Source organism: Leptonychotes weddellii, chromosome 6, assembly GCF_054177405.1.
Source record: "Leptonychotes weddellii isolate Sample4059 chromosome 6, ASM5417740v2, whole genome shotgun sequence".
Classification (NCBI taxonomy): Eukaryota; Metazoa; Chordata; class Mammalia; order Carnivora; family Phocidae; genus Leptonychotes; species Leptonychotes weddellii.
The window spans coordinates 91,656,107-91,681,845 of record NC_138374.1 but is presented as its reverse complement, the minus strand read 5'-3'; the positions used below and the strand labels follow the sequence as shown (position 1 = coordinate 91,681,845).

Sequence of the window (25,739 nt, the reverse complement as noted above, 5' to 3'; positions counted from 1 at the left end):
CTCCACCTTTCTCCGCTCCCTCCTCCCCACTCCCTATCCATCTGTCTGTTTCTCTCATACACACAAACAATATATTTAATACAGTTCTTCAAAAACAAAAGAATTCTTAAGTTTGAATTTGATTCCCCCAAATAAAATGACAATCCCAGTCTATAACCTTATTTTTTTTTTAAAATCTATATTTGGGGGAGTGAGGAGTCTTAGAGCTGTTATCCTTCATGTCTAGCTTTAGGCAACATAATCTCTAAATAATGACCACAATAGATAGATCCATCACCTCACATAGTTACAATTTTTGTGTGTAGTAAGAACTATTAAGATCTCTCTTAGCAACTTTCAAATACACAATACAGTATTGTCAACTAAAGTCACCAAACTGTTACATATCCAGAACTTATTAATTTTATACCTTAAAGTTTGTACCCATGGGTACAACTCACTCATTTCCCCCACCCCTGTGGCAACTACCAATCTACTCTCTTTTATGACTTCTTGTTTATATTCCACATATAACTGATACCATATAGTATTTGTCTTTCTCTGTCTGACTTATTTCACTTAGCACAGGCCTCTGAGGTTCATCCGTGTTGTCACAAATGACAGGATTTCCTTTTTTATGACCGAATAATATTCCATTAAATGTATATACAATATCTGTACCCATTCACTTGTTGATGGACATTTAGGTTGTTTCCATGTCTTGTCTATTGTAAATAATGCTGCTATGAACATAGGGGTGCTAATATTATTTCAAGATGGTAATTTCATTCTCTTTGCATATATACTCAGAAGTAGAATTGCTAGATCACATGGTAGTTTTCTTTTAATTTTTTTAAGAACTTCCATACTGTTTTCCATAGTAATTGCACCAATTTACATTCCCACCAACAGTGCACAAAGGTTCCCTTTTCTCCACATCCCTGCCAGTACTTGTTACCTCTTGTCTTTTTCATAATATCTACTCTAACAGGTGTGAGGCAATATCTCATTGTTTTTGATTTGCATGATGATTGGTGATGTTGAACAACTTTTCATATACCTGTTAGCTTTTGAGTATCTTTGGAAAAATATCTACTCAGGTCATTTGCCCATTTTCTCATTGGATGATTTGGGTTGTTTTTTTTCTCTTGAGTTACAGGAGTTCTTTATATGTTTTAGATATTAACCCTTATCAGATATGTGGTTTGCAAATACTTTTTCCCATTGTGTAGGGTGCCCTTTCATTTTGTTGATATTTCTTCTGCCGTGCAGAAGTTTTTTAGGTGATGTAGTCCCACTCGTTTATCTTTGCTTTTGCTTTTTTTTTTTTAATTTTATTATGTTATGTTAATCACCATACATTACATCATTAGTTTTTGATGCAGTGTTCCATGATTCGTTGTTTGCGTATAACACCCAGTGCTCCATTCAATATGTGCCCTCTTTAATACCTACCACCAGGCTAACCCATCCCCCCACCCCCCTCCCCTCTAGAACCCTCAGTTTGTTTCTCAGAGTCCATAGTCTCTCACGGTTGCTTTTGATGTCATAATCAAAAAATCATTGCCAAGACTAATGTCAAAAAGCTTTTTATCTATGTTTATTTCTAAGAGGTTTATGGTTTCAGGTATTATGTTTAAATATTTAATCCATTTTAATTTTTGTAAGAGATATAAGATAGGGGTGCAGTTTTATTCTTTTGCATATGGCTGTCCAGTTTTCCTAACACCGTTTATTAAAGAAACTATCACTTCCCCATTAAATATTCTTTGCTTCCTTGTCAAATATTAATTGACAATATATGCATAAGTTTATTTCTGGGCTCTCAGTTCTGTTCCATTGGTCTACATATCAATTTTTATGGCAGTACCATACTGTTTTGATTACTATAGTTTTATAACAGAATTTGCAATCAGAAAGTGTGATGCCTCCAGCTTTGCTCTTCTTTCTCAGGATTGTTTTGGCTATTCAGGGTCTTCTGTGTTTTCACACAAGTTTTAGATTGTTTTTTCTAATTTTGAAAAATTGTCATTGGGATTGCACTGAATCTGTAGATGACTTTGGTTAGTATGAACATTTTGACATTACCAATTCTTCTGAGGCATGAGCATGAGGTATCTTTCCATTTGTGTCTTATTCAATTTCTTTCATCAATGTTCTCAGTGTACAGTTATTTCACCTCCTTAATTCAATTTATTCCTAAATATTTAATTTTTTATACTATTGTAAATGGGATTGTTTTATTTCTTTTCCAGATAGTTCATTGTGAAGCACATAGAAACAAAAGTGAAGTTTGTATGTTGATTCCATATCCTGCAACTTTACTGAATTTGCTGATTAGTTCTAACAGGTTTTTTTTTTTGGTGGAGTCTTTAGGGTTTTCTATATATAAGACCATGTCATCTGCAAAAAGAGACACTTTCATTTTTTCCCTTTTTGATTTGGATATCTTTGATTTCTTTTTCTGGCTGATTGCTCTGGCTAGGATTTCTAGTACTGTGTTTAATGGGAATGGTGAGAGTGGGCAACCTTGTATTGTTCCTGGTCTTAGAGAAAATGCTTTCTTTTTCTTTTTTTCAGTGGAGATGTAACTGACATATAACATTATATTGGTTTCAGGTATACAACCTAATAGTTTGATATCTGTACATAATGTGAAATGATCACAAGTCTAGTTAACATCTATCACCATACATAGCTCAATTTTTTTGCAATGAGAACTTTTAAGATTTACTCTATTAGCACTTTTCAAATATGCAATACAGTATTATTAACTATGCTGTACATTACATCCTTATGACTTATTTATTTAATTGGAAGTTTGTACCTTTTGACCCCCCTTCACCCATTTCATCCACCCCTAACCCCCCACCTTTGGCAACCATCAATTATGTCTACCAACTTTTTTTTTTGAAATTCCACATATAAGTGAGATCATATATTTGTCTTTCTGTCTTTAACTTATTTTACTTAGCATAATGCCTTCAAGGTCCATTCATGTTGTTGCAGACAGCAAGATTTCATTCTTATATATATATATATGAGACACATTTTCCATATCCATTCATCCATCAGAAGCCACTTAGATTGCTTCCATATCTTGGCTATTGTAAATAATGCTACAGAGACCATAGGGGTGCATATATCTTTTTGCTTTAGTATTCTTATTTCCTTTGGATAAATACCCAGAAGTTGAATAGTTTGATCATATGGTAGTTCTACTTTTAATTTTTTGAAGATCCACCATACTGTCTTCCACAGTGGCTGCACCAATTTACATTCCCACCAATAGTGCACAAAGGTTCCCTTTTCTCTACATCTTTGCCAACACTTGTTATTTCTTGCCTTTTGGTAAGAGCCATTGTAATATATATGAGGTGATATTTCATTGTGGTTTTGATTTGCATTTCTCTGATAATTAGTGATGTTGAACATCTTTTATTATACCCCTTGGTCATCTGTATGACTAGAGGGAAAACTTTCAACCTTTCACCACTGAGGATGATGTTAGCTGTTGGCTTGTCATATATGCCCTTAATTATAGTGAGATACATTCTGTACCTAATTTGTTGAGAATTTTTATCATGAATTTTGTCATTTATCATTGAATTTTGTCAAATACTTTTTCTGCATCTACTGAGATGATTTTTATCTTTCATCCTATTAATGTGATGTACCACATTTATGATTTGTGTATGAACCATCTTTCATCCCAGGGATGAATCCCACTTCCTTGTGGTGTATGATCCTTTTAATGTGATGTTCAATTCTGTTTGCTATTCTGTTCCAGTCTTTATTATCTTCTTCCTTCTACTAACTTTGGGCTTAGTTTGTTCTTCTTATTCTAGCTCCTTGAGGTATAAAGTTAGGTTATTTGAGATATGACTATTTTCTTGATGTACACATTTATCATAATAAACTTCCTTTTAGAACTGCTTTTGCTGCATTTGGTGTGTTTCCATTTTCATTTTTCTCAAGATATTTTTTAACTTCCCTTATGATTTCTTCTTTAAATCACTGTTATGTTCAGGAGTGTGTTATTTAATTTCTGCATATTCATGAACTTTCCATCTCTTCTCCTATTAGTGATTTCTAGTTTTGTGGTTACAAAGGCTACTTCATATAATTTCTATATTCGTAAATTTCTTGAGATTTTTTTTCTATGGCCTAACATATGATCTATCCTAGAAAATGTCCCATGTGAACTTGAGAAGAATGTGTATTCTGCTGGTTTTGGATGGAATGTTTTGTATATGTCTGTTCAGTACATTTGGCTTACAGTGCTGTTCAAATCTGCTGTTTCCTTATCGGTTTTCTGCCTAGATTATCCATTGTTGACAGTGAGCTATTAAAGTCCCCAAATATTATTGTTGCTGTTCATTTCTCCTTTTAGTTTTGTTTGTTATCTGCTTTATATATTTAGGTGCTCCAATGTGGGCAAATACATATTTATAATTGTTATATCTTCTTGATGACATTTTTATCATTATATGACGACTTTGTCTTTTTTGACCCTTTTTAGCTTAAAATCTATTTTGTCTAATATAAATATAGCCACCTCTACTTTCATTTGTTTGAAATATCTTTTTTTTCCTTTCATTCTCAGTCTATGCGTATCCTTATGACTAAAGTGAGTCTCTTTATAGGCAGCATATAGTTGGGTCTTATTTTTGTTTTTTTGTTTTTTTTCCCTCCAATCAGTTCTTCTATATCTTTTGATTGGAGAATTTATCCATTTATGTTTAAAGTAATTATTAATAGGTAGCAACTCATTACTGACATTTTGCTGTGTTCTGACTATTTTGTGGGTACTTTGTTTCTTGCTTTCTCTCTTGCTGTCCTCCGATTTAATGACTTTTGTAGCAGAATGTTTTCTCTTTATCTTTGGTAAATCTACTGTCAGTTTTTGCTTTATGGTTACCATGAAACTTACTTAAAATGTCTTATAGTTATAACATCCTATTTTAGGTTTATGAAAACTTAACTTTGATAGTATACAGAAACTTGATACTTTCACTTCTCCCCCACCTCACACTTTAGGTTACTGATGTTACAGTATACATCTTTTTTATATTGTGTAGGAAAAATTACTGTAGTTATGGTTATTTTTAATATATTTGTTTTTTTAACTTTACACAAGAGTTATAAGTGAATTATGTACTATCATTACATATTACAGAATCTGACTTTGACTACATAATTACCATTACCAGTGAATTTTACACATTCATATGTTTTTACAATGTTAATGAGCATCCTTTTAATTCAGCTTGATGAATGCCCTTTAGCATTTATTGTAAGGGAGGTCTAGTGATGATGAACACCTTCAGCTTTTGTTTGTCTGGGAAAGTATCTCTCCTTCATTTTTGAAGGTTAGCTTTGCTAGGTATAATATTCTTTTTCTTTCAATACATTCTTTGAATATATCATCCCACTCTTTCTTAGCCTATAATGTTTTTGTTCAGAAACTGAATAGTCATCTGGAGAGTTCCCTTGCATGTGATGAGTAGCTTTCTTTTTGCTGCTCTCAAAATTCTCTTTGAGTTTTGACAACTTAATTATAATGTGTCTTGTTATAACCCTGTTCAGATTCTAACCATCTAGAGTCTTCTGGGCCTCATAAATCTGTAAGTCCTTTTGTATCCCCAAGTTCAGAAGGCTTATAGCCATTATTGCTTTAAACAGACTTTCTGTCCCTTTTTAATTTCCTTCTGGGATTCCCGTAATGTATATATTGTTTCATGTGATGGTGTCCCATAAGTCCCGTAGGCTTTCTTCACTCTTTTTCATTTTCTTTTTGCCCCTCTGACTTGATAGTTTCAAATGACCTATCTTCTAGTTCACCAATTCCTTTTTATGTTTGGTCAAGTCTTTTGTAGCTTTCTATTAAAGTCTTCAGTTCAGTCATTGTATTCTTCAGCTCTAGAATCTGCTTTTTTGATGGTTTCTATTTCTTTTTTTTTTAAAGATTTTTTTAAAAATTTATTTATTTGAGAGAGAGAGAGAGAGAAAGAGCGCAAGAGGGGCTAGGGTTAGAGGGAGGAGCAGACTCCCCGCTGAGCAGGGAGCCCGATGTGGGACTCAATCCCGGGACTCCGGGATCATGACCTGAGCCAAAGGCAGTCACTTAACCAACTGAGCCACCCAGGCGCCCGATGGTTTCTATTTCTTTGTTGATTTCATTTTCGTTTCCTAATTTTATTTAGTGATCTGTGTGTTCTTATAGTTCATTGAACTTCTTTAAAGGGATTATTCTGAATTCTGAATTCTTTGTCAGACAGTTCATAGATCTGGGTTTCTTTAGTTATTTGAGATTTTTTGGTTTCCTTTGGTGGTATCAAAGGTACCTGATTCTTCATGATCCTTGATTCCTTGCATTGTTATCTGCATACTTGAGTAAGTGGTCCCCTCTTCCACATATTACAGTTTGCTCTGGCATGCAAAGACCTTCACCAGTTAGCTCAGCCTAGGGTACTGGATGGACCAGTTGGTAGTATTCAGGGGCAAGCAGGGCTTGCTATCAATCTAGTTGAGTGAGGCCACTGCTCATGCTTTAAGGCCAGGGGGGATGGTATTGGCTGGGCTACACAGTTGGGTGAGCCTACTGGCTATGCTCAATATTCAAGTAGGACCAGTGGGTGGGCTGTCTGACGAGGTGGGGCTGCTGGCCAAGCTCCACTCAGGTGGGGCCACTAGCTGGGCTCTGCAATCACTTTCAGATGAACAAGATCAGAGGCTATCTTCCTTGGCAGGGTGATGCCACTAGTTAGACTCCACAATTAGGCAGGGTTATGGGTTGAGCTCTGAAATAGCTCCTGGTCAAGTGGGGTCTCAGGTTGTGCCAGACCAGATGGTGCTGTGGGCTGGACTTTGTGTTCAGGTAAGGCCCCAGGCTGTATCCAAGTTAGGCAGGACCACAGGCTTGGCTTCACAATCAGGTAAGCTATTGGCTTTGCTCTGCTGTTGGCCAAGGTAACTGGTTGAGCTCTCTGGTCAGGAGGGGTCTCCAGCTGTATCCCACAGTTGAGTGAGGCTAGAGACTGTTCTATGGTCAGGTGGAATTACTGTCCAAGCTTCCTGATCAGGTGAGGCTGCAGGCTATGTTCAGGAATTGGGTAGGAGTGTAGCCTAGGCTCTGTGGCTGGGCAAGACTGCAGGCTGGGCACTCTGGCTTGGTGGTACTGTAGGCTAGGCTTTGAGGCTGCCCAGGGTCACTTAAAGGCCAGAGGCTATGTTCAACAGTTGGGGAGGGCTGCTGACTTGGGTCTCCGCTTGAATGGGGCTATAGGATGGGGTCTGCAGCAGCTCAGATTCTCTGGCCAGGCTTCCTATAGGGTCAAGACTGAAGGCTAAGCTCAGCCACTTGGTGGGGCTATGAATTTGCTTCCCTGCCTGAGCAGGGTTCCACAGGTTCCATAGCCAGTCTGGCCCATTGACTAGGGATCCAAATCAGGCAGAACTGCCAACCAATATATTGTTTAAAACAATATTAAGATGTTGGAACACAGTGGATCTCTACTATTGAATATCCACCTTTGTTGTGTATAGGAGCTTTGTCATAGAATCAGTGTTGTTTTATTGGGGAAAGGCGGAGACAAATATTAAAATATTATAATTTAAAATATCAAAATATCATCCATGGTTCTATGAAATACAAAACTAAATACCTGCCTCACATGCATAATCTGAGAATCAATCATGATGTAATCATTGTTTGGTAACAAATGTTGATAAGGATCTGCCATCTGTACTAACACTGAATGGAGACAGTCTCCAAGCTTCACTGCTTCTTTCTGCAATTAATCATAAAACAAAGCAGGTCCATGTACTTCAAAAGTCTTTAAGGCTCACCTGATGTAACACATCAAGATGTATTTCAAAGTAAAATTACATGTTGATAATATAAAATAATCCCCTTATTTGGATAAAACTAAATTTTTTGTTCTGCATGATTGTGTTTCACATGTTTTTATAATAAATCTATGTTTTTCTATGAAGGCAATGAAAATTACACTAATTTTTCATTTTCTTCAACAAAGGTAAATGCTAGTGAGAACTCTGAAAATCATGAACTCATGAGTGTTCATTTTCCGTTTACAATATGAAAAGCAAATAAAATGAAAACTTCTAGCTTTTCATTTTCCTCTTAAATCAAATGTATACTAAAATACATTTAAACTGAATGTCTATTTATAAGTCATAAGACATATTGTATAACATTAGTGTGCTCTGTGTAATCAATTTAAGCTAGTGGGACAAGGGTCCAAAAGGAAAGGCTAGGTAAATAATTAAGCCAATTCTAGAACAAATAGCAGCAAACAACATTATTAGAGGCATTCATTCATAACCCCTTTTGATCCTCATAAAAATTCTGTAAAGTAGGTATTATTTTTACATTTTTAATATTAACTGGTGAAGTTCGGAGAAGTTAAGTGATTTTCCAATAATTACACATCTATTAAGTAAAGCCTGGATTTAATCCCATGATTGCATTCTTTTTGGTGCCAGATACAAAATAAGACCCTTTACATTGATAATATAAAGTATCCAATATTCACAAAAATCCTAGAAAAATGATAATATTATCTCCATTTAATAAATGAAGAAACTGAAGATCAGAGAGTTTAGGAAACTTGTTGAAGGTCACAGAACTTGAAAGGTATTAAACCACAATTCAAATTCATAGTCATGCTTTTTATTATCTGTGAAGGAGTTCAGCTTTGAAAGGGCAAAGAAACCTAAGATAGTTAATGGGAGATCAAGAGAGTTTTTGTTTTTGTTTTGTCTTTTTTTGAGAGAGCGAGAGAGAGAGCACATGCGTGCATGCATATGGGAGGCGGAGGGGCAGAGGGAGAGAGAGAGTATCTTTTTTTTTTTTTAATTAAAAGATGTTATTTATTTGACAGAGAGCGCGAGAGAGCACAAGCAGGGGATCAGTAGAAGGAGAGGGAGAAGCAGGCTCCCCGCCGAGCAGGGAGCCCGATGCGGGGCTCAATCCCAGGACCCTGAGATCATGACCTGAGCCGAAGGCAGATGCTTAACCATCTGAGCCACCCAGGTGCCCCGAGAGATAGAGAATCTTAAGCAGACTCCACACCCAGCATGGAGCCTGATGAGGGGCTCGACTTCACAACCCTAAGATCATGCCCTGAGCTGAAATCAAGAGTGGGACACTTAACCAACTGAGCCACCCAGGCACCCCCCCAAGAGAGTATTTTTTAAAGGTAAAATGTCTTGAGTGTATTTACTCACAGGGAGATGTCAAGAAAATACAAGAATTAACTTAGAACAGGAAAATTTCTTGCATTTTAAGGAAAAAGTGATTTGGGAGTATAGAAGGACTTATTTAAAATACACTAAAACTCTTGGTGTAAAGATATCACTAGTAGATGATGTGATGTATCTGTCTAGCATCCTATCTTGCTCTCATCTGGAATCAAATACTCTTTCCCTGTAGGGAGAAGCTGATCCAGTTCACTATCAGCAACAAGATGGACTCAAGACATGGGCCAAGCCAATCAGAATATCATACTGTCCTGGCCTCAGTAACTGATTCAGGGATGGCAGCAGGTTCCCAAGATAGGCCAATCAGAGTCCTCCAGGGATCTTGTACCTTGGATTCTGTGGAAATCTTTTAGGAAAACTAAGAAGTAGCTCTGTTTCTCATTTCTTAAGTCCATTGGTGAAATCTTACCTTAAACCTATCTTTTCTGGGGGACTGCAGTAAAGGATTTGTAATTTTTAAACTTTATTTCATTTTTAAACGCAACCCACAAAAATGCAAAAAGTTAAATGCATACTTTAATAAATAACTTGATCATAAAGTAAAACCAAATAATTATAAAGACAAGTGTAACTACCACCCAGGTTAAGAAACAGAATACTTTCAATACTCCTGAAGATCCCTGTATGTCCCACCCCAATCATGACTCCCAGTTTGTCAAGAAATCACTATCCTGACTTTATCAATCATCACTTCATTGGTGTTATTTATATTTTCCATCTAGGTAGCATCCTACGAATAGAATTTAGTTTTGTCTGCTATTGAACTTCATATGAAATGGAATCATACCAAATGATATACTTTGCTTTCTTACTAAACCTTATGTTTGTGTGATTCATTCGCATTAACTTATGTAGTGTAAAACATTCATTTCATTGTTATATAGTGTTCTACTATTAAATATATCACAATTTTTCCATTTTAATGTCTAATTACAATTCTAGTATTAAACATTCTAATAGTGGACATTTGAGTTGTTTGTTATAAACACTGATCCTGGGACAATTCTAATACACAATTTTGGTATACATGTGCGTAAATTTGACGAGGATGAGTATCTAGGAGTGGAACTGCTGGGTATGCATATCTTTGTCAGATAAAGCCTTTGGTTTCCAAAGGAATTGTGCCTAGTCACAGTGTTTTTTAAAAATTCAGTAATTTTAAACATTCTGGATTATCCAAAAATAATCCTTTCTGCAGTTGGAAAACTTCCACATGCCCATAGTAGTATACATACAGTAATTTAACCTTAAAAAGGAACATGATTTTCTGACGGTCAAAGAAAGCATATGTTACATAAAAAATTTTAAAACTACTTGACACTAAGTATGTTAGAAAAATATACTGGGTTAAAAATTATTTAAAATATTTTATATGATTTTTAGAATAAATGAAATATATAAAAGGACATTATTTACTATATTTCCAAATAAGCAATGATTAATACTACAATGAGGATATTACTTATCTGTGCTATAACATTCTTGACCAACTGTAAAGGATAAATTTCTTGTAATTGTATCAATAGATGTAATAGCAACTACTGTGATAAACTAGTCTTCTGCTTAAAATACAAATTACAAAGCTATTATCAAAGCATCGGGAAATTTTCAAGCACCAAGAGAGCTAATTATTTCTTAAAACTACTTAGACAATGGAAAACCTTAAAAATTCTAAACTTTTGTTTTTGAATACTTTCATTTTTGATCTTCCTTTCCTCGTAGGCAGTGAATGTGAAATATAAATGACCATGGGGGAGGAAAAGACAGCATCCCCAAAAGAATCAGGTTCTGACAATGATTAATATGGAGCTGCCAAAGGATGTCTGGCAGCAGAAAGAAGCAACTGCTTATGTAACCAATAAAAAATTAGTAACACCCCTAGAACTTGAGATAGCGTATTTGATGAATTATTTAAGCTAGACTGTATTCTTCTACCTGTTTAAACCACAGAGACAAAAATATAAAAAAGAAAAAAATTACAGTTAATTTCTCTCATTAGAATTCATTAATGGATGGGTTGATCAGTTAATGGAATATGCTGATTAAAAGAATTATCGCAGGGCGCCTGGGTGGCTCAGTCGTTAAGCATCTGCCTTCGGCTCAGGTCATGATCTCAGGGTCCCGGGATCGAGCCCCACATCGGGCTCCCTGTTCTGTGGGAGGCCTGCTTCTCCCTCTCCCACTCCCACTCCCCCTGCTTGTGTTCCCTCTCTCTCTGTGTATCTCTCTGTCAAATAAATAAGTAAAATCTTTAAAAAAAAAGAATTATTGCATATACTCTCAATTAAAAATTACAATAATATGTTTCTGATTAGCACTATGCTGAATATTAGTGAAACTTTCCTCAAAGGTTCTGAAGGTATTTCTATATTTCCAGTTATTTTTATAAGCCATGGCAAGAACTGCATAATTCTATTATTGTAGAAAGTATGAGAAACTGGACTGAATGTCTATCCATCTTGAGACATAGTTCAAAAGCAGTTTTAGAGTGCTGACTTGGCATGTGATCCTTACAATATGAGGGTAGATAATGTAGAAGAAAATCCTAGGCATTTGAGTTTTCTAGTTATTTGGATTACTGACTCTTTTTTTTTTTTTTGTGGGGAAGTATTTCCAAATAAATATGAACTCATACTTAACTAACCCTCTGTTAAATCTGAGAACAGATATCTTAGAGAGATGTTCTTCTCACTGAAGTTTAATCAACATATTGTAATGTGTTTAACAAGGCTACAGGTCTAAAATGCTAAACTGATATATGCAAAGATTACTTTGTGGAAGACAAAATTTCACCACCCATGGCTTCCACTTTGGCTTCTCATCAGCGTGATTAGAGGAAAGGTGATTCTGAACCTTGGTGAACACACTCATGTCACTGGGTGCAGTCTCCAGCCCCCCTGCATAAGAGAGCTGACTATGTTAGACACTAGGTGGGTTTAGTAGCAGAACAAGGGCCCTGGGAATTTGTGGCCATAAAGTGCTTGATTATAGGAATCAAGGGAATACCAAGAAGATGGGCCACAGAGATGTCAAAGAAAGAAGAATAACAAGGAAAAGATCAAGAAGACCATAAACAGATAATGCAACAGAAGAAGAAATCAAAGTTAAATAAAGTGATTTTCACAACAGAACCATTGTATACCATTATTATCATTAGAATCAAGTTATCAGAATTAGGACCATGAATTTACTGTAATCACTCTTCATTTCCAGAATGCAAACTTAAATGCTTTTGCTTTAAACTTGCTTGACCTCTTTGCTGCGTTTGACAGAAGACACTGCTTCCTCCTTACTGAAAATTAGAAATTCGCCAGGAATTTCTGTTCCTCATCAGCCCTTTAAATATCTGGAATTCCTGGGCTCTGGGATTCTATTTCTTTTTCTTAGATGATCTGGTCCACTCTCGTGACTTCAGCTATGATTTCTCCCTCAGCATCAGTCTCCAGCATCCACCCTGTTGGTGGACAGCTTCACTCAGATGTCCCCAAAATATCCCAAACTCAAAGAATTCAAAATAAAATTCATCATCAACTCTTAATCATGTTTCTCCATTCAATCTCAATGGATGCATTTTCTATCTGAGCTAAAAATGCCATAAGTCAAAGAAAAAAAAATACCACAAGTCATCAAGTCACCAAAGCTAGAAAAGTAGACATGTTACTTTTGACTCTTCCTTTGTCAATCCTTCCATAAAACTTACCAATTTTGCCTCCTGCATGTTTCTTAATTAAGCTTCTTTTTTCTCTGGGTCTCAACATCTCTCGTTTAGATTGATATTTCCTAACTGGTCTCTCGGCTGCTGCTTGTCTCCTTTAATTTCACCCTCCTCAAGGGTATAAGAAGAATTTATCTGAAATGAACATCTAACTGTCCTTCCCTTGCTTCAAACTGATCAATGGCTCCTCTCTAGCTTTAGAATAAAGCCCACCTTTCTTGACATGATTACAGAGTCTTTATGATTTGGTCCCTGCCCATCTGACCATTTTTATCTCATACCTGTCTTTGCATACATTTCCTATAGTAACTGAACAGAAACTGTAATTTCATACTGTTCCCTTTACATGCTGTGACCTTTTATGTTTCCATATATTTGCTCATGTTGTTCCTCTTATTTAGCTATCTCTACTCCCTCCCTTTTGCAGCCTCAATTATTTCCGTCTGGGCAAGGATACCATCTCCTCCAGAAAGTCTTTCCTGAAAGTTCTAGTAGAGCTGGGTTGGGTAATTCTCCTCTCTATACTCTTACTCTGTGTATTGCTTTTACTTGGCACACTCTAAGTTCTTTAGTGAACATCAGAAAAATCAGTAAAGACACGTAAAAAGGATAAAAATAATAAATATGTGCTTACAGTAATTGTGCCCCATTCTGAGGCCTTTGAGAACACAAATGATAAATTATTCATATTTGTAATCCCACTTCTTAGCTTAGCCCTGACAGACTGATGATCAATAAATGTTCCGTTAAATGAAGGTGACTGAGAGGAAAAAGAGTATACAAAAATAAATCGCAGAAAAGATAAGACTTCCTTGCCATATTCCTTTGTAATGGTTCTAGTCCTGCTTGTATCTGAGCAGTTACATTGACTTCTTTGATTCTAGAGGATTCTCATTAAAGATAACTCCAAATAAGCAATTTATCTCCTTCCTGTCAGCATTATTAATTCAATTGAGAAACTGTCCTGTACCTGACATCAGATCTCTTACTTTATCACCAAAGGTACCTTTTAAAAAAGATGTGCCATGTGTAATCTCCATCAGATAAGTGGAAAATAGGAAGGAAGAACAAAACCAACTAGAAAATAAAATGAACTTGGCAGCACCATGCCTTTTATCACATGGAAAATTACTCACATGCAGCAGTAATACAGCAGCCAGAAAAGACTGTCCTTGACAGTAGCCAATGTCTTCGTCATAGACAGAGTAGGCCTGGAGAAAAGATGAAGAGAAAGAAGTACTATAAACATTCACAGATTTTAACATAAGTTAACATCAGGCTGCTGCTTGATCTTGACCCTGGGCTGTCCACCACAATTTCACTGATACTTCAACTTAAATGTGTGAGTCATTAGCACAGTGGGATCCCCCAAAGATGTTGCACAGTTCCTAAAGCAATTCTAGATGTCCCATTATCCCCAGGTTCATCTTTAGAATCTGGAATAAAGAGATGCTCAGAGCACCTAATTTTAAAAGCTCCATTACGATTTGTAGTCAGGCAAATGACACCATGGGAGGCTGACGCAAAGAGTAGAAGAGGGTGGGAAGGTTCTAGAGTTGATGTGGGAGTTCTAATGCAAAGACAAACATCCCAATTGTGCTGTTTGAATCCCGGACATGTATCCCATCCCATGGATCCCAATCTATGTGTTGTGCTTCATTTCAGTGAGGGACTTTCCATTTAATGTGCTTAATAAAATGCATTATGATTTTGTGAGTATAAAAACTGTCTCTGTCCAGGGCAGTGGTTATTAAAGATTACTAGGAAGAGTTACCATAGGGAGGAGGCTAAGTGTGGTAGCTTCCATATGCCAAGATAGTCAGAATACGGGTCTGGAACTTTTTTTTTTTTTTCCTAAAAAAAAAAAACCTGTCTTGAAATAGAGTTTGTATCTAGTGAAATGCATACATTAGTCCTTGAGTTGGGATTTATAAGTACATAATTACATTTATGTAACCACATCGTTACAGAATATTTCCATCATTCCACAACGTCCCTCATGCCTCTTTGCAGTCAACCACCTCCACTCCAGACAACCACTGGTCTGATTTTTATCACAATATATATATTTTTTAAAGATTTTATTTATTTATTCATAAGAGACAGAGACAGAAAGAGAGAGAGAGGCAGGCTCCCTGCCGAGTAGGGAGCCCCATGAGGGACTCGATCCCAGGACCCTGGGATCATGACCTGAGCCGAAGGCAGACGCTTAACCATCTGAGCCACCCAGGCACCCTTTATCACAATATATTATTAGCTTTGCATTTTTAAGACAATCTCATACAAATGCAATCATATAAACTCTTTTGTGTCTGGCTTCTTTTACTCAGTATAATGTTTCAGAAATTCCTCCCTGTTGCTGCATGCATCAGTAGGTCACCTTTTCACTGATGAGTAGTATTCCACTGTGTAAACATACCACAATTTGCTTATCCTTTCTCCTATTGAACATTTGGGTTTTTTCATGTTTGGTTAGTATGAATAAAGCTGCTATGTATACACAAGGGTTTTTTTTTAATGGATATAGGTTTTTATTCTCTTTAAGTAAATGCCCAAGAGTGGAAGTTCAAGGTTTAAATGATAAGTGCATGTTTAACTTTATAACAAATTGCCAATGTGTCTTCCAAAGTGGTTGTAACTCAAGCATTACACTTATAGCAGCAAACTATGAGTACTCACTGCTTCAAATCCTTGTCAATATCTGATACTGCCAGTCTTTTTCCTTTTATTAATCCCTGTGGTTTTGATTTGCATTTCCCTGAATGCTAACAATGTAGAGTGTATTATCATTGCTTCTAGGCAATTGATATATATTCTTTTGTGACTGTCTCTTCAAGCTCTTGCCCATTTGTTTAATTAGGTTTAATTAGATTCTTTGGAGTTCTTGATAGATTCTGTTCACGAATCCACTGTCAGACATATGTGTTGTCAGTATTTTCTCCCTGTCTGTGCCCTGCCTTTTCACCTTCTTTTTTTTTTTTTTTTAAAGATTTTATTTATTTATTCATGAGAGATAGAGAGAGAGAGGCAGAGGCAGAGGGAGAAGCAGGCTCCCCGCGGAGCAGGGAGCCTGATGCGGGACTCGATCCCAGGACCCTGGGATCATGACCTGAGCTGAAGGCAGACGCTTAACCGACTGAGCCACCCAGGCGTCCCTGCCTTTTCACCTTCTTAATGGTGTCTTTTGAAGTACTATTGTTCTCTTTTAACCTTCTTCTGCTAATGATGATATTATCACACTCTCTTCTAATGAGAGAAAAATTAGATCATGGAAACATTACCTAATGAATCTGAAAGGAGCTTTTTCTTCATTATCAACAATTTCCAGAGCTCTGCCTAATTTTAAAAATTGAAAGATGCATTAGCATCCTTTCACTTATTTAATTTTATTTGATTTATACAGTTATAGTTCTGATTGCTTAATTTGTACTTTTATCCAGACCTCATCATGGGTGTGTATATTAGGGGTTGGAAGAAGAGTTACAGAGAGAATAGAAAAGGAACAAAAAAGGAAGAAAGAGTCAAAAGGTTCTAATACTATCCCAATTTGAAGCATTCCTGATAGTGCTCGGTCACTACCTTTTTCATGAAGAAGGAACTCTGGGATTTGTTGATGAGAGAGCATGTTACATGAATGATGAATATATTTTCCCCTCCCCCATGAAAGATGCCAGTTAAGGATTCCTTAAAACTATAGATCTCCAAAAGCCAGTCATGCTTCATCAAACCTGACATCATTTTAATCAATGTTTGATCTATTTACAGAAGTATATTTAACGTTTATTGAGAAGTGTGCTGTTTATATGCTCAGCATATAAGTCCAGCAAAAAATGAAAGTCCATGACACATCAGACAGAGAAAGTATGAATTCAGTGACTCCAGAGACTATTCTCTAATTAGAGAGCTAAGGATGAAAGTACAGATCAGTAATGCAATAATCTTACTTTCTACTTGTTTTATGGTTTTAAGTTAGAAGCAAAAATGACCTTCCAGGGGCCATCTACTAAATTGATTTTATAATTCACAGTTTAAAAAACAGTGTTCTAGGGGCACCTGGGTGGTTCAGTCACTTAAGTGTCTGACTTCTGCTTAGGTCATGATCTCGGGGTCCTGGGAGCCAGCCCTCCATCAGGCTCCCTGCTGAGCGGGGAATCTGTTTCTCCCTCTGCTTTTCCCTCTGCCCCACCCTCTCTCTCTCAAATAAATAAAATATTTAATTAAAAATAAAATAAATTAAAAACAGTGTTCTAGCAAGTTCTTTCCCTTGGAGTTTTTCCAAGCACCGTTTGGCTTTAGTCTAAGCCTTCTCTAACTGAGGTGAACTGAATCCTTTCCCTCTATTCAAAACTTGCTCCTCTTTGCACCAAACCTCTCCCCATTCCTTACTTTAATTGCATCTTTGGCCAGATGCCTGCTCAGTCTGACTTTTAAAAACCACCTGGGTACCACTTCTGTAATGGGAGAGTAGCTCCTACTGGGCCAACCTTCCCTCTGGCAACAAATTTAAACTATATCTGGACAAATACATAACAACAGTTACCTGAAGACATTGATGAGCTAAACGAAAGCAGTCAGAAACTGGAGGGGAGAATAAACTAAGAAGAGGGGAATGACACTGGGTAAAATTCCCATTCTTTGTGGCTTTTGCTGAAGATCAGTGATACCACATTGGATGGCTAAAACTTGGACATAAAACTGCAGTCTTAATTGGCTCGAAGAACCAGAGAACAGATTAGGGTAACGGCTAGAAAGTGAGAGTGGAAATTCTGGAAAAAGGAGTAACAGAAGAGAAGCCGTTACTACACTTACTGTAAAATTACAATATTCAAGACAGTATAAAACTGATACAAGGATAGACAAAAAAATCAGTGAACAATAAAAAGTCTAGAACTATAAGCACACTTATAAAGTCATTTGATTTCAACAAAGTTACCAAGATAATACAATGAGAAAAATAAAATTGTTTATATATGTAAACATGTAAGTATATGAAAATTGTCTCAATGAATGTACTCAAAAAGTTGGATATCCATATGGGGAAAATAAATGAACCTTGATACCTACCTCACTTCATACACAAAAATTAATTTCAGACTTATCACAGTTCTAAACATAAAACTAAAACTATGAGGCTACTCAATGAAAACAGAATATCTTTGTAACTTGGTGAAGGCAAAGGTTTCTTAGTCAGGACACAGAAGCACTAACTATAAAAGAATAAACTGATACAGTACACATTATCAAATTTAAAAAACCTCCAATGATGAAAAGACACTGTTAAGAAAATAAATAGGTAAACCACAGACTGGGAAAATATTTGCAAACATATCTGGAAAAAGTCTTGCATCATATACATAAAGGACTCCTACAACTCAGTGTCAAACAACTCAAGTTTAAAAGCAAAAGATTTGAAGAGACACTTCACAAAGGGTTATCTATGAATGACCGGTAAGAACAGGGCCAAGTGTTCAACATCATTAGTCAATATATTAAAATGAAATTAGAGCCACGGTGAGACATCAGTACATAGCCACCAGAAACTAAAATTAAAAAGACTGGTACATCTAATGCTGGTATCCTTGGATTCTCAAACACTGTCAGTAAGGAGTGTAAAACAGTAAAACTACTTTGTAAAATTGTTTGACAGTTTTCTAGAAAACTAAACATACACCTACCTTATGACTCAGCAACTCCATATCTATGTATTCATCCAAGAGAAATGCATGCAAATGTATACAAGAAAGACTGATATAAGGCTAAGACATATTTTCAGCAGCTTTATTTATAATAGCCCCAAACTATAAGCAGCCTCAGATAAGGGATATCTACGAAGCACTCCTCAGCAACAAAAAGTAATGAATCACGTACACCTGTAACATGGAAGAATCTCGAACTATTATGCTGTGTGAACTACATCTTCCATGAAAATGATTCTCCTCTGTGAGTCCACTAATATAAAGTTCTACAAATCAAAGCAATAAACGGTTAAAAAAAATCAAAACAAAGATTGCTTCTGGGTGAAGGGTCAGGGATTAACTGTGAAGACATGACGGAACATCTATGTCTTGGATTACACAAGTATATGCATTTGTCAAAATTAATGAAATGGCACTCCTAATATTTGTATACTTCATTGAAAGTAAATTGTACCTACAAATGAAAACCGTTAGCAAATACTGAGCTCTAGCTAATAATATACATGTTGCACTATTAGGCATAAGGTATAAAGACATACAAAAGCAATTCTGAATGCCTTAAAATATTAAAATGGATTGATCAATTGAACAGAAGGGTAGATGGATCGATAGGTAAGTGACAAAGAAAATGTAACAAAATATTAATTGTAAAACCTAGGTGGTGGGTTGATGGATGTTTCCTGTACAGTTCTTTGTACTTTTCTACATATTTGAAAATTTTCATAACAGTTTGGGGGGAATAAAATCTTTGGCTGCACTCTGTCTCTTCTCTCTGCTCTGAACTATAGACTACTTTTCTGGCTGGGTTCCCAAGAATACTTCATATTTTCATTCAGCAAGTCAATATTTACTGAGCATCTATTATGTAATCAAACATTGCAATTAGTGAGGTGGATGCAGTGATGAAAAGATACTGTCCATGCACCTCAGCTCAGAGTCTTGTAGAAGAATTCGGCATGTGCAGTGAAAAGGGACACAGTGAGAGAAGTGCTGACAGACAGATGGAAGCTCAGAGGGAAAGGGTGAGGAAGTGTCCTCGTGAAAGAAGTAGAGTTAAAGGCAAGGAAGACATCACAGACAAGGTGATGTTGTCTTAATCTTACAAAAAAAAGAAAAGAAAGGGTGGAACCTACCCTCCCCAATGTGCTATGGTGAGCGCTGTGAATTGTGTTAAGACTGATGAATCACAGACCTGTACCTCTGAAACAAATAATACATTATATGTTTAAAAAAAAAAAAAAAAAGATAGTAGGAAGGGAAAAATGAAGGAGGGGGAAATCGGAGGGGGAGACGAACCATGAGAGACTATGGACTCTGAGAAACAAACTGAGGGTTCTAGAGGGGAGGGGGTGGAGGGAGGGGTTAGCCTGGTGATAGGGTATTAAAGAGGGCACGTATTGAATGGAGCACGGGGTGTTATACGCCAACAATGAATCATGGAACACTACATCAAAAACTAATGATGTAATGTATGGTGATTAACATAACATAATAAAATAAAATAAAAAAAAAGAAGGATGGGACCAAAATTGCCGCAAACTTGGCCTCACATTCTTGAAGGAAGAATATGGAGATTGTTTAGGCATGCTGCAGGGGAAAGGCATGTACAAAGTCATGAGAGAGCCTGCCCTCTTTATTATGTGCCAGATGCTGCACTAAATGCTCTTGCATGTTCTAAATCCTCACAAAGTTTATGAGATAAGAAAAGTGAGGTTTAGAGAAGGTAATTAACTTGGGCAAGGACAAAAAGCGAGAGCCAGGATTTGAACCCAAATCTGTTTGAATACAGATGTACCCTTAATACCTGTATTATATCACTGCTATAGACTGTGTTCCTCCTAAAATACATATGTTGAAACCTAATCCAAAATGTGATGGTACTGGGACATGGGGCCATCAGGAGGTGATTAGGTCAGGAGGATAGAGCTCTCATGAATGGGATTAGTGTCCTTATAAAAGAGATCCCAGATGAAAGACCTTAATGTGAGGCAGGAATCCATCAAAATCCTAGAGGAGAACACAGGCAGAAACCTCTTTGACTTCGGCTGCAGCAACGTCTTGCTAGACAAGTCACCACAGGCAAGGGAAACAAAAGCAAAAATGAACTATTGGGACTTCATCAAGATAAAAAGCTTCTGTACAGCAAAGGAAACAATTAACAAAACTAAAAGGCAGGGGCGCCTGGGTGGCTCAGTTGGTTGGGCGGCTGCCTTCGGCTCAGGTCATGATCCTGGAGTCACAGGATCGAGTCCCGCATCGGGCTCCCTGCTCGGCAGGGAGTCTGCTTCTCCCTCTGACCCTCCTCCCTCTCATGCTCTCTGTCTCTCATTCTCTCTCTCTCTCAAATAAATAAATGAAATCTTTAAAAAAACAAAACTAAAAGGCAGCCTATGGAATGGGAGAAGATATTTGCAAATGACACATCTGATAAAGGGCTAGTATCCAAAAGCTACAAAGAACTTATCAAACTCAGCACCCAAAAAACAAATAACTGAATAGAGACTTTTCTAAAGCAGACATCCAGATGGCTAACAGACACATGAAAAGATACTCAACATCACTAATCTTCAGGGAAATACAAATCAAAACCGTGATGAGATACCACCTCACACCTGTCAGAATGGCTAAAATTAACAACACAAGAAACAACAGGTGTTGGCCAGGATGCAGAGAAAGGGGAATCCTCTTACACTGTTAGTGGGAATGCAAATTGGTGGAGCCAATCTGGAGAACAGTATGGAGGTCCGTCAAAAAGTTAAAAATAGAACTACCCTATGATCCAGCAATTACAATACTAGGTATTTACCCTAAAGGATACAAACATACAGATTCGAAGGGATACATGCACCCCAATTTTTATAGCAGCATTATCAACAATAGCCAAACTATGGGAAGAGCCCAAATGTCCACTGACTGATGAATAGATAAAGAAGATGTGCTACATATACACAATGGTTACTCAGCAATGAGAAAAAAAAAGAAATCTCGTCATTTGCAATGATGTGGATGGAGCTAGAGTGTATTGTGCTAAGTGAAATTAAGTCAGTCAAAGACAAATACCATAAGATTTCATTCATATGTGGAATTTACGAGAAAAAAGATAAACATATGGGAAGGGGGAAAAGAAAAAAGGGAGAGAGAGAAACAAGCCATAAGAGACTCTTAATGATAGAGAACAAACTGAGGGTTGATGGAGGGAGGTGGGTAGGGGATGGGCTAGGTAGGTAATGGGTATTAAGGAGGGCACTTGTTATGATGAGCACTGGGTCTTGTATGTAAGTGATGAATCACTGAATTCTACTCCAGAAACCAACATTGTACTGTATGTTAATTACCTAAAATTTAAATAAAAAAAAAAAAGAGAAAGAGATCTCAGAGTGTTCCTCTGGCCACATGAGGACACAGCAAGAGGATGGCCATCTATGAACCAGGAAGCAAGCCCACACCACACACTAAACCTGCCAGCACCTTGACCTTGACATTCTCAGCCTCAAGAACTATGAGAAACAAATTGTTTAAGCTACCCAGTGAATGCTATTTTTGTTACAGCAGCCTGAAGAGACCAAGGTAATCACTTAGATTCACTCTGTGCAGAATTATTCTTCTTGGACATTTATGTATTTGGGTCCACAGAAGATGGGAGGGCCTATCTTCTGATTTGCCATGGGGCTCAACAGAGATGGGGGATAAGACTCCATAGTCACAAGATAAATGACAATTCTTAATAACAATGCTTAATCTTTTTTAATCCATGACTTCTGGGTTTAGGGAAGGGGAACTTTTTTTTTTTTTAAGATTTTATTTATTTATTTGACAGAGAGAAACACAGTGAGAGAGGGAACACAAACAGGGGGAGTGGGAGAGGGAGAAGCAGGCCTTCCGCAGAGCAGGGAGCCCAATGCGGGGCTCGATCCCGGGACCCTGGGATCACAACCTGAGCCAAAGGCAGACACTTAATGACTGAGCTACCCAGGCACCCCAGGAAGGGGAACTTTTAATTTATTTATGTGATATATTTATTAACATGCTAACCACAGACTAAAACTTAGACATAAAAAAAGACATTTGTAAGGCTTAATCTAATTGGTGCTAACATTTATATATGAATGTAAGTTCTTCTTTATCAAATAAATATGGAAAACACTTGATTTTCTTTAAATGTGTAACTGTTATCCATTGATGGGATACTAACTTTGAAAATAATTTTCCATGAACCCCAAACAGACACAATAGTCACTACTGCTCTTGAATTACCTTAAAATCATTAGAGGAAATGTTTAGTTTTACAGATAAACTATGTCTACTAATTGATCTAAAATCCTTTCTCCCAAAACACAAACTTTTACTAGGTTGATGCAGGAAGTGCAGAATAATATTTCTCTTTTGTCCCAGAAATGGACAACATACAGTACTATTTCATTAGAAAAGCACACTTACAGGTAAAGAGGAAGGAAGCTCAGATTCACAGGAAAAACGAAAAGGAAATCAGAAGATGTTCTCTAAGAAGACAGAGAGGCTACTAAGTGGACATGCAAGAAATGATCAGATTTCTAAAACAGATCCCCATGTAGCTCTTGGCACTGCTAAAGCAACTGATATATTTGCTGATGTACTGGCTACTGATAGACAAGCTGTTTCATCTATTACCTACAATAAGCTTCTGCCAACATGAGATCAACAAACAAATCAGCCCTTGGATTGTTCCTGGCATCAACAGCCCTTAAATGAGTGTGTCAGGGAAACAATCAAGTATAAAATATGCAGAAATAAATTTATTTACAAACTAAAAAGAGATCTGTTCTCATGCAATCTAAGAGAAAAAAAGAGATATCAAGGAAAGACTATTCTTAAGTAATGCCACAATAAGCTAAATAAAAAGAGACCACAGAGTGACAAGAATCTTAAGACACCTGGCTGTCTAAAAGAAATTAGGGTAACATTTAAAGCAATGATTATTTAATATAGTACTTAAGAATACAAGTGGCTGACCAAACCTCAGCAAGATGGTGGAGGAGTAGGAGACCTAAATTTCGTCTGGTCCCAGGAATTCAGCTAGATAGGGATCAAACCATTCTGAAAACCTATGAACTCAACAGGAGATCGAAGAAAAGAATAGCAGCAACTCTCTGAACAGAAAAGTGACCACCTTCTGGAAGGTAGGCCATGCGGAGAAGTGAATCCGAGGCAATATTCGGGAAGATAGACAGCGGGGGAGGGGGCCTCCGTCAGCGGCTACCGGCAAGTGATAGAGCAGCAGAGCACAAAATCGGAACTTTTAGAAGTCTTCTCCGCTGAGGAACGTTGCTCCAGTAGCTAGGCAGGGGGTGGAAACCTCACTGGGACAGTGTGGTCTCAGGACCTTCGGGGTCACAGAAAGGCCAGGGGTGCCTGAGTGTGGCAGAGCTCCCAGGTATCGGAGCGGGGAAGCTGCCTGCAAAGACGGAGCTGAGGCACAGGCTCTCAGCTCAGGGTTGACATAAACCATGATCTGCGGCATAGTCAGGCCACTGCTCCTCCAGCAGGGACCCAACAAGCAGCAGATCCGGGGAGACTCCCCTTCCTCCCCCAGGAGGAGCAGCACGGGAGTGCATCGCAGGCTCTGCTGGGTTTGGAGACTCCACACAGGGTCGGGTGCCAGAGATAGAAACGCTTGGTCACAGGCCAGGTGAGCACGGAGTGCGGCCGGAGACCAGGGAGACGGGAGTTATTGACTGCTTCTCTCTGGGGGCTCACTGAGGAGCGGGGCCCCAAGTTTTTCGCTCCTCTGAGGCAGAGATTGGGAGGCCGCCATTTTCACTCGCATCCTCCAAAGCTGTACTGAAAGCTTGCAGGGAACAAAAGCTCCCGAGAGCAAACCCGAGCAGATTACTTAGCCCGGACTGGCAAGGATGGGGCAATTCCACCTCCGGCAAAGACATTTGGGAACCACGGCAACAGGCCCCTCCCCCAGAAGATCAGCAAGAACAGCCAGCCAAGACCAAGTTTACCGATGAGAACGGCAGAACTCCAGCGCTAGGGGAATACTGCACATAGAATTCATGGCTTTTTCCCCATGATTCTTTAGTCTTCCAAAGTTAATTTTTTTAATTTTCTTTTTTTTAGTTTTCTTTTTTTTGGGGGAAATTTTTCTTTTTCCCTTTTTCAACCAACATCTTATCAATCCTTTTTTTTAAAAATTATTTTTTATTTTTCATTTTTAGAGTCATATTCTATCCCTTCATAGAGGTTAACCTTATTTTTGGTATATATATATAAGTTGTTCTCTCATTAAAATTTTGGGATACAGTTTCTTCTAACACACCAAAATATACCCTAAATCTCTAGTGTATGGCTTTATTCTAGTCTCCTGCCTGATCACATTCTCCCCTTTTTTTTTTTAATCCTCTTCTTTCTTTTTTCAACCACATTCTTACCAATTCCTTTTATAAAATCTTTTATAATTTTCATCTTTACAATCATATTCCATCCCTTCTTCTTCATATTTACCCTTATTTTTCTACATACATGTTTTTTTTCTTTAAAATTTTGTGAAGCACTTTCTTATAACAGACCAAAATACGGCGAAAATCTAGTGTGTGGCACTGATCTATGCACCAGTCTGATCATATCTGATCATATTCTGTTTTTTTGTTAGTTTTTGTTTCTTTTTATATTTTTTTCTTTTTCTTTTTTTTCTTTTTTCTTTCTTTCCCTTTCTTTTCCCCCGGTTTCAGGTCTCTTCTGATTTGTTTAGTGTATATTTTTCTGGGGTCATTGTTACCCTGTTAACATTCTGTTCTCTCATTCATCCATTCTCCTCTGGACAAAATGACAAGATGGAAAAAAATCACCTCAAAAAAAGAACAAGAGGCAGTACCGACTGCCAGGGACCTAATCAATACAGACATTAGTAAGATGTCGGAACTACAGTTCAGAATCATCACTTTAAAGATACTAGCTGGGCTTGAAAAAAGCGTGGAAGATATTAGAGAAACCCTTTCTGGAGAAAGAAAAGAACTAAAATCTAACCAAGTAGAAATCAAAAAGGCTATTAATGAGGTGCAATAAAAAATAGAGGCTCTAAC

At 37.3% G+C, this 25,739-nt stretch overlaps 1 protein-coding gene across 2 annotated transcripts in view; it reads right to left on the bottom strand.

The window, feature by feature from the left end:
* LOC102744208 (rab GTPase-activating protein 1-like) overlaps window positions 1-25,739 on the bottom strand; it is a 359,561-nt gene that overhangs the window by 268,635 nt on the left and 65,187 nt on the right. For both annotated transcript variants that reach the window (XM_081824632.1, XM_081824635.1), the window contains one exon: window positions 14,116-14,190. The gene's annotated coding sequence lies outside the window, so the exon portion shown is untranslated. The remainder of the gene's footprint in view (window positions 1-14,115; window positions 14,191-25,739) is intronic.